The following is a 16,784-nucleotide window of genomic DNA, read 5'->3' on the forward strand; positions in this document are numbered from 1 at the left end:
TCGGGGAGTTTTAGAGGAAGAAACTTCTCGAAGCATAAAAATAGATAAGTAAGTGCAGTGCTCTGAAATAAAAAGGTTTTAGTTTATGTTATTGAAAAGTCCTATGAAGATATTTAATTTATTTCTGTTGATGCAGAAGGTATGGATAAGTACCGGGGCAGGAGATAAGACAAATCTATGAGGGCTTTACATTTTTAGGGGAGGTAAATACTGAATGGTAATAACTGAATTAACCTATTTTTGGTAGAGCCACGTCTGGTAAGAGCGCTTTGGAGGATGGGGACTAGGAAAATCACTCCGAGTCATCTGAAAGGCTGTTTCCATCTATAAGGAGTTTAACATCATATTTCCTGGTACAATTTATAATTGTCTCTTAAAAAAAAGATTTTATATTTTAAATGCAGTTTTGGGTTCACAGCAAAATCGAGGGGGGAGTGCAGAGTGTGCAGACGCCCCCAGCGCGAGCCACAGCCTCCCCACCATCGGCACCCGCCAGAGGGCGCCATCACCACGGGCCAGCCTGCCCGACACGCCACCGTCGCCCGAAGTTCATAGCCCACGTTGGGGTTCACGCTTGGCGTCGTGCGTCCTGTGGGTTTGGACAAGCACTTTCTCTGCCCTCCCCGCCCCGATCATCCCTTCCCTGTTCCCCCAACCCTTGGCACCCACTGACCTGTTCACGGTCCCCAAAGTTTTGCCCTTTCCAGACGGTCATGCAGTGTGCAGCCTTTGCAGGTGGGCTCTCTCGGTCACATGCTCTTAAGGTCCCTCCACGTCTCTTTATGGCCGACAGCTCGTTCCTCTTTATTGCTGAATCTGATTCCATCATCTGGGTGGACCGTAGTTTGCGAGCCCTTTCACCGTCTGAAGGACATTTTAGTTGCTTCCAGGTTTTGGCAATTATGAATAAATGCACATCCGCGTGCAGGTTTTTATACGGACATAAGTTCCAACTCCTTTGGTTAAGTCCTGAGAATCGCGATGGCTGCATCGTATGCTGAGAGCCTGTGTCGTTCTGTACGAAACTGCGAAGCCGCCTCCCAAAGTGGCTGCACCTTCGCTCTGCCACCAGCAGCGTGTGACACCGCGGCTCCCCGTCCTCGCCCGCGGGTGCCGTCCGCGCTCAGGGCTCCGGCTATTCCAGTGGACGCAGCGGCTCCTCACCCTTGTTTAATTCGCATTTCTCTCATGACGTCTGATGCTTCCTCTTTTTCGTACACGTCGATAGGTAATATTCACGTGTGGACGTCGTAGTTTAAATCTTTTCCCATTTAGGAAAAAAAGTGCAGCCCACTGCCAGTGTTGGTTTGTCATCACGCGGAGGAATGCTACGTTTTCTAGGATTTGACATTTTCAGCGATCGAGAATTATTCTATTTTGTAAATGGAAATCCCGCTACCAAAGCCAGAATGTGTAAACAGAATGATGTCGTTTGTTTCCCAAGACTATCGACGCGCCAGAGCCATGTGAAAAGAACGAGAGAAGATTTCGTGGCAGACGTTGGGGGTCAGGGCAGGTCTGTGACCCGTGAGTCATCGCGGGGTAAACGCTGCGGCCGCACGCGCCACCGACGAGTATTCTCGAGGCGAACGGGAAGTGGGTTAAAGCACGTTCCTCAAGACTCTGCAGGTCCCTCTGCTGCAGAAGCTGCGGTCGGACGCGGGCTGCTCTTGGCGGCCCTTCATTGTCCTCCCGCCGCCAGCGTGGACGAGGGGCGATCGCCGGGGTGACACTTAACGACTGAAGGTAACTGCGTGGTCTTCGTAGCTCTAGTGGACCTCGCCGCTCAGCTCGCTCAGGTAGCTTGTGTGACTGATGGGACGTGCCAGAGATCTGGGCTCGAGACAAGGTCAAGGACCCACGGAGGCCAAAGCCGGCCATCGGAGCGGGCGGGGTAGGGCTCCTCTGGGGGCCTTGCTGCTGCTGCTGTACTGGGCGACACCGCTGATTACTGACGCAGACGACGCCTCCGGTCACCTTTGGTGTTTCCAGCTGGGGGCACCGTTGGCTCACCCTTGCCCGGGACTCCAGGGAGCCTGGGAGAAAAGTGTCAGACTCGGCTTAGGGAGGCCGTCTGTGTCTTTTGTCCTTTGAAGTCCTGCGTGTTGGGAAATAGAAAGGTTGGATAATAGGCACTCAAAATGTCTACGAAAGTTTCATCTAGAAACCACTAAAAAATCCTGTGCAAGACGCAGCATGACGTAACTTGAATTTTGAAAATCCTCTCGTCGCGTAGGTCATAAATTGGAGCGAGAGTTTGCTATAGACACAGAGATGTGTCTGTTGCATTTGCTTAAGGGAGAAATAGCGTGGACCCGACAACAGGCTTGGTTAAGGCAGCAGATATTGGAAAGGAGGTGAATCGGGTCGGATATTGATTACAAAAGGTAGAAACCTACTTAGATAAAAGAAAAAGTATTGACTTATCATCCAGGAAAGAGAACGATATGGAGCAACCAACTCATAGGAAAACAAAAAGCTACAGGCGTACGGGTGGGCCTCAGGCACGGCGGAACAGGGGACTTGAATGCCACGTCATGACTGCTCTCTCATTCCTCATCCCTGTGCACAGCGGCCTCATTCTCTCCCACCATGAATCAGCTTCCCGCACACGGCGTGCAGCCCGCATCCTGTAAGTTTCCAAAAACCCTCGCTGCATACCTCGCCCGCAGAGGTCAGCTGACTGTCTTCCTTAGCTCCGATCAGGGGAGCCGCTGCGATGGGCTCTGCGGGCAGGTGCTCACTTCCTGTGCGGGCAGGTTCACTTCCTGTGCGGGCAGGTGCTCACTTCCTGTGCGGGCAGGTGCTCACTTCCTGTGCGGGCAGGTGCTCACTTCCTGTGCGGGCAGGTGCTCACTGCCGCCCCAACCTGCCAGGGCTGAGACGCTGAGCCCGTTCGATCATAATGGTCTTGGATGAAAGCAGTGGGTCGGGCTGAAGGCCGCACAGTTTCTACAAGAAGTAGGTGGCCATCCCTGAGGGACAAACACGAAGTGGATACCCACCGTGGGCAGCAGGTGGAGGTGTCGACTGGAACATGAAGACAACACCTACCTGCGAAAGTCCACGGAGATGCTTCATTAGTAACGTTAAGATGCTAGTCACTTGGTAGTTGATTGTGACTTACTTAATTTTTATTAAATCATTAGGTGTTTTGTGACTTAGGAAAAAATAGCTATTGCTTTCACCACTTGATAGAGGATAGACACTCAGCGTAAGCAAGATTCGAAATAATCCTGAGAATCGGGACCTTTCACGCGCGCCGAGCACCTCCATATCCTGTTTCATACCACGGTGGTCACTAGAATTTTAGTCCAAGATCTTGTTCCTCCTGTCAGTTCAAAAGGACGTGACGTGTGCCCCAGGAAGCCTTGGTGCCATTTTCCAGTTCGCTGCTGTCTTTCCTTTTTTTGTCACTATTTCTCCGCTCCACTGTTCTGGTCCTCTGCCCGGTCGTCCCCTGCCTGTTCGTTGGTACCTTAGGATGAGAAGTAATAGCACGTGACACCATGTCCGTGCGTGTTTGGGTGGGAGTGTACGGTCATGGGATCCTGGAGGATTGTCTGTCTCTCCCTTTCTTATTTGGTACCCTAGGTAAATTATGAGCTCTGATTTTAATTCTTTATTGATCCCAATGGACTTTGTGGTTTCTCACAGAAAATAAGATTCTTGGGAACTCGGCGCTATTACAGAATTCCTAAGGTGAGCCGAGCATGTCTGAGCTACGATCGTTGCAGTATAAGAGCAAATAAAACTGTAGTCAGTTATAAGTTATGCAAAATGTGGGTTACATAGTTTGAATTATTCATCTGGAACAAATCTTCAGTGCAGTGAGTGATGGTGTACTTGACAATAAGTGATAAATAATAGTGATTTTGATAAATTCTCTTGGAGGGATGGCTTATGGCAGTGCATAAACAGTGGAAGCGTTACATTTTAAATTGGGATCACTACCTTAATACAAAATAAACAGATGCTATGACTCGGCAGTTGCTGTTAACAACGAGAGCCTGATATCTAAAGCAAAGAACAATGACTGAAATTCAAGAGCAGCAGTCCTGCCTGGCACCCTGGGTTTAGCTCCGGGTAGGAGCAGAGAGAATCAATGATGTTTTGGAGTTTGTGACTTTGCTCTCTTCTTTCTGATGGGAGATGTGGGGTTTTATGGCCCACCTGTCATGAACACGCTCATTGGTACTTAACTCTGGGAAAGGCTAAGTCCCGATTCCAGAGGAGATGCAGGACTGATTAGGGCATTCGCATCTTTAAAAAATTACAATCTACTATCACGTCCCTAGAGCCCTAACAGAAAACTAGTGGATAATGTTTAACATGTCTCTGAGGTTGCTGAAATTAACGGAATATAAGCATCCAAAGAATTCGGCATTCACGGTTCTTCCATATTTATTTTCCCTTCGAATCACAGGCGGACTATAGTGTAAAATCTTGAATAAATGTATTAAGAAAAAGATGTAATTTCTGATAATCAGTATCAAAAGTTGATATACTCAAGTCATCAAATTTCATAGGCAGCTTGCTGGGCTAATTTTAATATCCTAGCGACTTTTCCTAACAGAAAAAAATAATCGAGGATCCGTTAAGAAAATAGCTTTGTAAATATTCTCTCTTCTCTATCAAAATTCTTCTCTTCTTCCATGTTCTGCCTCGTTAAGTTTTCTCTCCAGTTGCCCAGTGGACCTAGTGATTATTTCCTCTGAGCTGTCCTACTGAGGTACCTTTTTGTGATATGTTGTATGCTAACTTCAGTGACAGCTAGCTGTGCCTAGGTGTGTTTGCCCCATGCCCCAGTGTCATCTCCATACTCTACGTGGCCCTGAAATCTTCGGACACCAGTGGGCCACTGCTGCCAGACCGTTGCCCTCACAGACTATGTATGACTCATTGGCTGTCAGCTTTGCACAACGAGCCTGAGATTCCCTGTGGAGGACTTCTGAGGGCCTGGTCCTCTGTCACAGGTCTCAGCTCCTGGGCAGAGAGCGAGGGGGAATCTCTGTTTATACTCCATGGCGGGAGGCCGGACTCTGCCTCCCACTGCAACTAATAGAATCGGGGCCCGTAAAACCAGAAAGAGATGGTGAGTTGGAAGCAGAATAGTTAATAAACTGTCGAGTCAATTATAGAAATATACCTTCTGAACATGATGAAAAATGTTGACTTAGACTAGACTAACAAATTCATACTTCAGAGTGAAACAATTAGAGATATTTCTGTACAAATCAGAAAGAGAATAAAAATGGGCCGTTATCATTTCACCTCGTCCTAGAAGTTGTTGACAATGTGATAGGGCATGAAACAAAGAATAGACATACATATAGGATTAGGGTGAGCCCTAACCCCAGCGACTGGTGTCTCTCTAAGAAAAGAGGGAAATTTGGAGACAGAAACACAGAGATGGAACACACAAGAACAAAGGCCATGTGGCAAGGGTTAGAGGTCGGAGTGACGCAGCTGCAAGTCGAGGGGCCTTGAGGGTTGCCAGCGACGACCAGAAGCTGGAGCGAGGCAGGAAGCATCCTTCAGGTGGAGTACAAGCACCGGAGGCATGATTTTGGGCCCCTAGCCTCCAGAGGAGTGAAAGATAAATTTCTGTTGTCACAGTGAAAGGTAAGGCAGACTCATTCAGGGGGGATAACTCCACCGTTAATGAACAAGATCTCTGTTTTCCTATTTAGAAATAATGATTAACACTCGGGCCCTAGGAGCTGGGCATAGCAGGACTTTAGACTTGTTGACTGTAAAGCAAGAAGTCCCACACATGTTAATTTGAACTCCCTACTGTACTTAAGTTAAAAAAAAAATCTGGCACTTTTAGAGCAGAATAGTCACAGTACAAGAAACCCACCTGGAGACTGCCCTTGGTAGCCATGATGGGTTTGCTGGCGAGACTTGCCCTCCCACTCAGACGATGGCAGAGCAAGGGGGTAGGACGTAGTCCGCGACAGGGGAGGAGCCCAGAGGCGATGCCATCACTGTCCAGGGCTCACCCGATGTGCACCGTCCTGCGAAAGCCAGCTGGGGTTAGCGGACGCCGAGCAGCGTGGCAGCCTCGCCGAACAGGCGTGGATACGCGGTCCGGGACACCAAGCTGGCTGGGGTGCGGGAGGGCATGGGGACTCGTGGCTGGTCCTTGGTTGAGGACTGTGCTGCCCACATACAGAGAGACTGCGGCACGTAGCGGCAGCCCTGCGCTGGCCCGAGGCTGCAGGGCGACACCAAAGGCCGTGAGTGCTGAGGGATGCCCAGTGCAGCCTTTCTCACCGTGTTAGAGATCACGTGAGACCCAGAAAGGCCGTGACTACCCCCAGGTAACAGTCCTGCTCCGGGACCGAGATCAAAACCCAGATAGGTCCACGTAAGAAAGTAAAATCCAACGGGAGAGGAGCAAAGGGCCCTCTGGCGACTCTGGCTGCCAGAAAAATACTCCAAAGAAACCAGTTTCTCTACAGCACGTAGTCAGTATGACCAGCCTACAATCAGAAATCACTGGACCCAAAAAAGGAGCAGGAAAATGTTATCGAATTTAAGAAATATGTATGTTATTAATTAAGCTTTACGTTAAAATGTTATCCATTTTTAGAAGGAAATAAATGGAAATAGATCTCACGATAACACAGATGATAGGAATATCAAGCATTTTTTTGGTCATCTATTTTAAGTATGTTTTATAAGTATGTTCAAAGACCTAAGGAAAAAGATGTCCATAGAGAAGAGATGAGGATTCATGGAAGATCAATCAAAAGTATGATAAATACCCAAGTAGAAACCCCATAGTTAAACAGGTAATATCTGAAATAGAAATTGTAATGGGTGAAGATAGCATCAGATTGGATACCGCCGAACAGGAAGACAGAAAAAAAGAATTCATCCGATGGAAGAAAACAAACGAGCAAGAAAATAGACGAAAAATAGTGGGGGCAAGATTAGGGCCTTGGGGACCAGCAGGGTGACACCGAATGGGTTAGCATGTGCGTAATTATAGGCCCGGAGGGAAGGAGGAGGAGAAACAATGAGTCACATAGAATGTTTTGACTAATAGTCGGCGGATTACACTAAATTAAATTTCAAAAGTCAATTTATAAAACCAAGAAATTCACCCATAAGAAATAGAAACTATAAATATATCAAAACCAATATAAATATAAAATGCAAAAATAAGCAACCTTGGCATATGATAGTCACACAGCAAGACGGTTGCAGAATCAGCATTTGACCTCGGCGGTCTTATTTCAGGTCTCAGGCATTGGTGTTAAAACCTCCTTTTCCTTCAGAGTTTTAAGGTTTCCAAAAGGAACGACTGAAGTCGCTTCCTCCACCTCCCGAGGAACCGAACGTGAGTGCCACCGTCTGCAGGTCTGGTGACCCTCTGTGGCGTCCAGCATCCCTTTCGTTTATGAACGGAGAGGGGCTCATTCGTGGCTTTCTCCGAAGTAGTCTTTTTTCTCCGGGATCTAAAAGGGTTAGAAACACACTGTTTCTGTCCCCCTCACACTTTTTACAGTTGAGGCGAAAGCATTCATTTCACGGTTTACTCAGGTACTTAAAAAACCCAGGCGGGACTGAGTGACTCCCCCTCCTCCGTGCGCCCTCACGCTCCTGCCATGTTCCCCGCTCCGGACACCGGAGGGTCGGCCGTCATCTTGCACACGTAACGTGCACTTCGTACACACAGCGGAACGGTCCCTCGTAGGTGTGAACAGTCCGAAATTGGCGTTCTGAATACCCCACAGTCCTTGCTGTTTGTCTTGTACATGAAAATAATCAGAATCTTACGTATCAGAACTGCGAACTCCGGTGGCGATGGCAGAGTCACACCGGCTTGTGACTGCGGTGAAGTCGGAGGTGGTGTTCCGGGCGACGCTTTGGTCCGGATGCCCGCGGATGACCCCGAGGGCGCACCTGGATATCGCTAACAGTTTACAGTTCGCCGTGCGGCCGGCCCCTGCTGGAGGCGACGGCGCCTGGCAGAGGGCGCCTCAGAGCAGGACACAGCCCTTGGAAAGGGGGACAGCAGACTTTGTGCTACCTCAACACGTACAATCACAAGCCGCCGTTGAATGCCACGAAGGGACACGGAATGAGACGCATCTTTTCAGGGGCTGGCACGAGCCCCTGGAGTTGGCGATGGGAAGAACGGCCTTGGTGAACTTCCTACCTGGAGCAGACGTGGCTGGGCCCTGAGAAGTGACAGCGCCCGGCCAGGATCGCTTCCTCTCCCAGTGCGGGTCTGACCCAGCCCTCCGTGTTGTCCTCCTCAGTGTCATATGCCACCTGAATGGGCAGCTCGTGGCCTCAGAGGGCACGCCTCCAGTCTGCCTTCTGCTAACTACCCTTTCGTCCTGGGGTCCGGCAATTCTAAGTAGTGACAGGAAGGCTCGTTTGACCTGTCTCTCCGCATTCTTCCTCTGGCATGCGTTGGCCCTTCAGTTGCATGCAAGCGTGATTATGGGTGTTTAGTTTCATGAAAGTGGGAGGAAATATAAGCAAGCACCTTTGTCCCAAATGAGCCCAAGTCTTCTGCTGGGCAGCCAAAAGGCGTCACGATTAAGGACAAGGGCTATGGAAGTCACGCTGATTCGGTGTGTAAACACACACCTTTTCGTAGCCTTGGATACAGCTTGACTTTTGCTTTGTCTGGAATGCCGGGCTCATCATCTCATCTGAAATGTTAAATGTTAGATCTTAGGTACTTAGCAGAGTCTCTGCTAAAGAGTGAGCAGTTGATATTTCCTTGAAACCTAGTCTCCTACCCAGTCCCGGTGGGCGACACCATGATGCCATAAAGCTGGATGTCATCTGGTAAACCTGATCTTTTCTGGTCAAGTCTAAACTTTCAGTGGGTTCTGTCACCTCTAGTCACAGAATGTATGTCGACGTGTATCCTTCGACTTCACCGCGTGTCCGCTGTTACCACGAGAATCCCAGCTCCCACCAGCTGCGGCTGGACTCCTGCCCTGACCGTCACATGTGCCCACTGTATCTGCTCTTGGACCCGCCAGCCCGTTCTGTACGCGGCAGCCAGGGAGGTCTTAGGTCACAGCAGCAGGATCACGGCCGCCGTCACCTCAGCCCCTCCAGAGACGGTTCCGGCTGTCTAGAATGCTCTTCTCTCTACTGTTTTGTATTTCTTTTTTTTTTTTGAAGAAAATATTTTATTTATTTAATTTTATTGGGGTGACATAGGTTAATAAAATCGTATAGGTTTCGAGTATACAATTCAATAATACGTCATATCTATATTGTGCGTTCACCACTCATAGTTAAATGTATTACATTTTTAATTTTTAAATGATTTCCCCCCTAATGTCTCACTTAGAAACATTTCAGAATTTCTCCGCAGTCGGACCGACACGCCCTCCGTTAATATCGCTTGGCTGTCCCAGCATTCCGACGCGCTCAGGGCCCCCAGAGGCCCCGGCTGCCTGTGTCTCCTTTATTCTGCCCAGGTGTCACACACGGTACGGGTTTCACAGCTGCTGGTGGCTTCTCCTTGCTCGCTGTATTTCGGGGCTCTTGGACACACTTACTCATCTACTTTTATTGTAAGTGTGGGACGGGAGTTTTGCTGTTGTTATCGTTGTTCGTTTTGCTATCTGGTTGCTCTTTTTTATGCGGGGGTTTGAGAACATTCAAAAAACTTGTTTTCAATGAAGTCGCCATCTCAGAATCATGGTTTGTGTTTTACATTTATTTAGCTAATCTCTCTGAAGCTGAATTTTGTATATGCTGTGGACAATGAACTCAATATTATCTTTCACCAAACATCTGACTTTGAGATGCCACTTTTATCATATAATAAATTTCCGAGTGCGTTTGGATCCATTTCTGTTTTTTTTTTTTTTTTTCCTGTACTACTGGTTTGCCTCTTTTTACAGGTGGTGCAAATCTGCTTTAATTATGAAGACTTGACAGTACGTTTGTGTGTCTGGTAGGACGAGTCTTGTCTCGTGGCTTTTCTTAAGGGTTTTTCTAGATATTTTTCCATGCTTATTTTTCCATATAAACTTTAGAATCAAGTTGTCCAGGTCTGGGTCTGAAAAAGTTTGTCATCGTTTTGATTTGTGCTGATATTACATTTATAAATTAACTGCAGATCTGTTATCTTCATATATTTCGTTATTTCACCGAGAATAGAACGCCATTCTATTGATTAACATTTGAACATAATTCTGAGTATTTCAGGTCTCTGATTAAAAGTCACTTCAAATAAGCTTTGCTCAAGACCCCAAAACCCCCTAGATCTGAGCCTGAAGCTCAGTGTTAGGGGGTGTGAGTGTCTCTGTGTGCGTGTGTGTGGGGTTATTAGTGTCTCCTTTTTGTTAATATTTTTAGAAATATTCAGAGCCTCTATTTCTTCTGTAGCGAGGTTTTTGGAGTTGTGTTTCTCTAGGAATCTATTCCTTCTAACGATTCAAAATTCTTGAAATAAAGTTGCTTATAATATCTTACTATCTTTATGTGACCTACTGGATGTGTCACGATATCCTATTTTTCAATTCCCGATTTCACTTTTGCCTTCTCTAATTTTATTTGTTGACAGTCTCACAGTTTCGTCAACTTTGAAAATATTTCTCCTTTATTTATTCCCTGAATAGTATTTTGTTTTCTATTTCATTATTTTCCACTCATGTTTATTTATTTTTTCTTACTTTGATAAGAATACTTAGTTTATTAGCTGTTTTTCCATTACCGATGCTATACATTTAAGGTTACATGTCTTCTAAATACTTATTTGTGCATGAAAGGAGTGTTGATTTGTATATTTTCATCAGAAGAAAATTATTTCTTCTTTAACCCATGGCTTATTAAGAAACATATTTCTAAATTTGCAAGTACATGATGATTTTCTAGTTATCTTATTATATTGTCTATTTATCTATTTCATATCATAATTACATGGTAGCAAGACAATATACCTTGTAGAATGTCTGCTTTTTGAAATTTGTTGATAGTCGTTTTACAGTCCAACATATGGTCCATCTTTCTAAATAGTCTCCATGTCTTCGAATAGAAGTTTATTCCTCAGCTGTGCTCCGCGGTGTTTTATACCTTTTGATTATGGCATGCGCGATAATCATATTGACTCAGTGTTCTGTACACTTAGCTATTTTTTTTTTCTCTTTTTAAAAATCAAGTACTGTGAGGATGGTGGTAAAATCTCTCACGCAATCTTTCTCCCATTGTGCAGTGATTCTTTTGAGATAGCTGGCCTAGTTAGTTCTGCTTCAATGCTTGTTTGGAAAACTTGAATGTTTTCAAACACAATGGTTATATTAGCAGACAGTTTGAAGAAAATGCGGATTTCACTCTTACTGGTGTGATTTCTGTCCCTGAGAAGCATGGGTGATTGCATAGAATCCGTACCTCAAGCCGAAGGCTTATAGTAACATACACAGACACACGCTGCATTGGCCACACACGCACACACGCACACACACACGCAGCACGCACACACAGACACATGCACACACGCGCGATTACCCATTACGTGCGCTGCACACACATTACTCCACACACAGACACACGCACACGCCAGCACACACACGCCAAGCACACACACACAGACACATGCATACAAGAGCCACACGCCATTACGCGCACACATTGACGACACGCGACACGCCAAGACACAATATCAAAGACACAGACACATGCACACACGCGACATGCACATGCACACACGCGACACGCCAAGACACACGCACACACACACACACACAGACACATGTAACATCGCCAAGACGCGACGACACACGCCGCCAGCTTATCTACCATCATACTTCCACACTGGTGAGTTTTATTTCTTCTAATTTTCAGACACTTTTCGCCTAAGCACTGCATCGCTATTCGCAGCCTGGAATTCTTCCCCTGTCTATGTCTATAAGCGAATCTCGTCTGTTTCAAATTAATAGTTATAATAGTATTTATGTCATTCTCAGTATTTGAACACGTGTAAAAATGTGCGACCGCTTTTATTAGATTCTCCAATGTTATTGTATGTTTCACTGACCGAGTTTATGATTGGTTGGCCTCATGTCCATTTCGTGATAAGCCCTGTGTTTTCTGTTTGTTTGTTTTTTAATTGTATGATTTTCCACAGTGCTTATACTTTTTGGAATACATATGTTATAGCAGAAATAGCTGTCATTCTGATTGCTTTAAAGTCAATTTTGAATGCTATTACTGCAGATGCAATAGTGTTATCGTTTCATAATATAGATGTTTTTATTCTATTTTTTTTCTTTTTTTTTACTCTCCAATTTTGGATATATTTGTTTAAATGTGTCACTTGTAAACAGCATGAAGGTGGCAACATTTTTATCCAGTCTGAGAATTTTTGTTATTTAGCTGAAACTTTTATTCTATTGACTGTTACTTGTGATGTTTCGGGTTTAAATGCACCATTAGTAGTAGTATTGATAGGTGCTTTAATCTAGTTTTACTTGTTCTGCGTTTCTTCCTTTACCCCCCACTCCACCCCGTCCTTTGGAATGATTATTACATCATTTTCGCTCTACTACTTCCTCTCAAGCATGTACTTTTAACTTACTAACTTCTAATTTAATAGCTCTCCCTTTCTCATGGTGATTTTTATTTATCCCTGTCCTGATTTTTGTTATCGTGGTCAGGTATTTTCTATACACACATGCACACACACATTCACACAAACATTCATGCACACTCACATAAATATGTATACACACATGCACGCACACATTCACACAAACGTTCATGCGCAAGCACTCACGTAACAGCGTATACACAGATGCACACACACACGCTCACACAAACATTCATGCGCTACTCACATAAATATGTATACACAGATGCATTACACACATTCACACATTCATGCGCACTCACATAAATATGTATACACAGATGCACACACACATTCACACATTCATGCACACTCACATAAATATGTATACACACATGCACACAAAGTCTATCTTCGATTTTCCCTTATCTTTTTTTATTTTGCTATCTCAATAATTTTTTTTGATGTGTCTTATAATTCATCAATTTTATTTTTAGCTGTGTCTAATATAGTTTTGACCCTATCTTTTCAGTTTTTATTTTTAAGGCTGTATTTTTAATTTTTATTTTCTTTCTAATCTACTATGTCATTTTATTCCAGTTACTCTAATAATTTATTGTAAGTTTTCTAACCTGCTATGTCATTGTCGTTCCCTAAGATATTTTTTATTTATTTTTATTTCTTTGTTTTTATTATTATTTTTTAGGCAAGGCAACTCTTGGTTGACTTCACAGGTTGCAAGGACCTTGTGAGCTTACAATCCCTTATTTTTAAATTTTTACGCCTACAGCACCTGGTCTTCCTGGGTGGTCTCCCATCCAATTACTAACCAGACTCTACTCTTCTTAGCTTCCGAGATCAGATGGGATCGGGCGAGTGCAGGGTGGCATGGCCGTAGCCTTAGATCATTTTTAAGCTTATCTTTTACTTATTTTAATATAGCAAGACTATTTTACTGATAAACCAGTATCTTTTGGTAGATTTTATTCTTTCGTTTGTCGTTTCTGACTATTCTCATGCAGAGAGTCCTGTTTTCTTGTGCTTGGACATCTTCAACTATGTATTGATTTGGAAAAATAAGTTTCAGATATAATACGAGGCCAACAATGTAGAGTCTAACTTTTTTCTGCCGCCTGGTGTGGGACCATTTGCACCTGCAAGATTTTAAGTCCTCTGGACCAGTCGGCTGATGCAGGTGGATGCGTGTGTTCCCGGCAGTGCGGGTTTACGTCTCACCCGCCTTTCCTGTGTCAGGTGGGCGTCAGCCAGGGCAGCCGACCACATTCTGATGATTACGGAGAGGTCGGTCCTTATAAAGCCGTTGGAAAGGATGAGAACGACAGGAAGCCTGGAAGCTGCATGTGGAAAGCGAGACACGTTAAGACTCTGGAAAGTGCTACAAGTGACCCGAGTCGCGAGCCTGTGGCCCTTTCCGGGGGGTGACCGTGACCCCCCCGGAAAGCCTGCAGCCTCTGGGGGCGCTGCGCTTCCTGCTGCTGTTGGCGGGGTCTCCACAGGGGCCCTGCTGGAGGGAGGTTCTGGGCACGAAGTCCCCGGGCTTCCTGACTCTGTGATGCTCAGACAGGCAAGGCAGGAAGGGGGACGAAAGCTCGTGCCAACAGACACCCCCAAGCACGACGCAGCGCGCTTCCAGTGGGGGGCAGTTCTGTCAGGTTAGGGGCCTGTCGGCCAGGCCGTGCTTGCTTCTACTTGGCCGTTTTCAATTTCTCTCACCCTATAAAGGCAACGGATTCTTCACAGTCCTGCTGACATTGCTGTAAGCAAGACGATTGTCCTTAGGGGAAAAAGGGGTGGGCTTTCCTCTTGGTTTTGCCGAGATTTGGTTTCGTAATTTTACCTTATCTTCGATGCTTTTAACATTTTTTAACGTTTTCCTCAATGGTAATGCTGATATTTATCATGTATTTGCCGTATTAGTAGTGAAATGTTACCCATTAGCCAAAGGAGAAAGTGTCGTCACCCTCCCTCATTCTCTCAAACAGATTAAAATGAACGGGACACAAATGCTACGGAACTCAACATTTTTGAATTGAAGTCTCCACTGAGGAATTAGTACACTCTAAAAAAATGGAAGTTTTGTTTTAATGACCTTGAAATCTATGTCAGTATGTGTTTCTTTTCTGAGCTAGAGTTGATCCGGATGCCTTTATTCAGTACATTTTCTTTAAAACATGTTCTCCCAAACCTTCAAAATAAAGGCAAATGAAAAAGAAAGAGAAAGAAATACTACAATAAGGCTGAGAGACCGGGCTTTGCCGGAAAAATATAATCCAACCCACATGATACGGCAAAATTGCTACTTAAATAAAAGTAAAAATAAGACAGTTTTACCCTTGAGCAGGTCTGAAGAATCAAACTGTCATCACACAATCATCTCTGAAGAATGATACGAAAATACGCGATTCTTTGTGCCTAGAGCGATTCCAAATCACACTCTGCAGCTTCCAGAAGAGTCGTGAGCGAAGAATCACTGCACATTGAACCCCATCATTTCAAAGCCAAACAGCTCCCCGAGCAGCATCGTTTACAGCCAAACAGAACTCAAAGTCTTCGCAGAATCTGGTTCATTACCAGGAAAAGAATTCTCATGCCTACAATATTTCTCATTAAAAAAAAAATTCAACCTACACAGAAAAAAAATCGATAATGTGCTAAGGACTATACGATATCGCATGCCGTGGATCCTCACCTCAGGAATGCTCCAGCGTGGCATGCCGGACGCATTTTTTCTCTTTTCTTTCTAGCCATGTGTTTTTTATACAGCAAAATGTTAGAATTCACTGCTGTAGAATTTTATCATTTGCTCTAGGATTCACATCTGTACCTGTGAGATGGGGACGATGAAAACAACACCTGTCCTGAACCTCCGTGAAGAACCGCGGAGGAGTTGGCATTTAGGAGGCGCTCGGATGGGCACGCGATGCCAGGTGGGTGCTACGTGAGTGTCTGTGTGAGTGACATTTCGGGGAAGGGCAGCGCCGAACGCGTCTCCTGGCGTTCGCTGATGCCCAGTGCCGTGGCGCCGAGCCGGAGAGGCTGTGGGGTGGAGTGAGGTGCGGCAGGAGGCCAGCGCCACCGGCTGAGGACGCAGTGACATGCGGAGAGGCTGTGTCCGTTTGAGGCTGACGGGGGGCCCAGGGCGTGTTGGGGTTGTGCCCGCCGGGGGTGCTGCTGAAGGGTGGGCGGGCGGGGCTCACGCGGCAGCTAGTGAGGGGGAGGCAGGAGCGGTCAGCTCGCCAGCAGCACTGAGTTGCATCCTGCACTCTGCTTCTCTTGATATTGCTGTGTTCAGTGAAAATTACACCAAGTGAAGAGCCAGGAGACCAGGTTTCTGTGCCATTTCTGCCACGGACTCACGGTGGGACACTGAGCAAATGGCTACAGCCCTGCACACTCTCGTACTGCCACACGTAAAGACGAGGGCGCGAGGCTGCGTGCTGCGCACATGGGCTGTGTCGTGCTCGGCCTTGGAGGGGCTTAGCACGGAGCGCTGTAAGAGCGCGTGTCTCTGAGCTTTCGAAATGACACACTCTGCCGTGTCAGTGATCATAGCCCGTCCCGTGTCCTGCACCGAAATCCCTCACGGCATCGGTCACGTCTTAAGTTTGAATTGAGAATTCCGTGGCAGCCACGATGCCATCTGCCGTGTCCAGGAGCGCGGATCACAAGCCTAGGGCCCAGGATCAGAGCACATCACGAAGTTAGACTTGGGAATTAAACCACCGTTCAATTATAGCCAGTCAAGGATCTGGGAACCTTGCTATTGGTGTACGGGGACGTCAGAGCAGAAAACGCTGAGCTAATGTGACAGGCGGCATGGCCGCAGGGCAGCGGAGAGACAGCATGGGCTCCGACGACAGGACCCCCGCCTCGGGCCCCTGGCCCGCCTGCGCCCTGGGCGGCCCGGCAGCCTTCGGCAGCTTCCTGCCCTTTCAAGACCTGAATCTACCCAAGGGAAAGGATGGCTCCTGACCCGAGCCTCGCGCACCTGGGGCCTGCGCCGCCCAGCCACCGCCGTCGCGTGGTCTCCGGCACCTTAGACAGGGTGGCCCAGGGCCGCCGGATGTCACGGTCTGATGTGGGAGCGAGGCGGAAACGCCGCCGCCGAGAACAGCAGCAGACAAGACGAAAGCAAGGACTGGACACGGCGACGACGCTGTCCACAGCCGCGTGTCTGCCACGGCCCCCGTGGCCACGCGCGTGA

General features: G+C 46.6%; 1 pseudogene; it reads right to left on the bottom strand.

The window, feature by feature from the left end:
- Positions 1–13,340: 13,340 nt before the first annotated feature.
- LOC120614490 (uncharacterized) lies at positions 13,341–13,459 on the bottom strand (annotated as a pseudogene).
- Positions 13,460–16,784: the final 3,325 nt, after the last annotated feature.

The sequence above is a fragment of the Pteropus medius genome, unplaced genomic scaffold (assembly GCF_902729225.1).
Source record: "Pteropus medius unplaced genomic scaffold, Ma_sr-lr_union100, whole genome shotgun sequence".
NCBI classification, from domain to species: Eukaryota; Metazoa; Chordata; class Mammalia; order Chiroptera; family Pteropodidae; genus Pteropus; species Pteropus medius.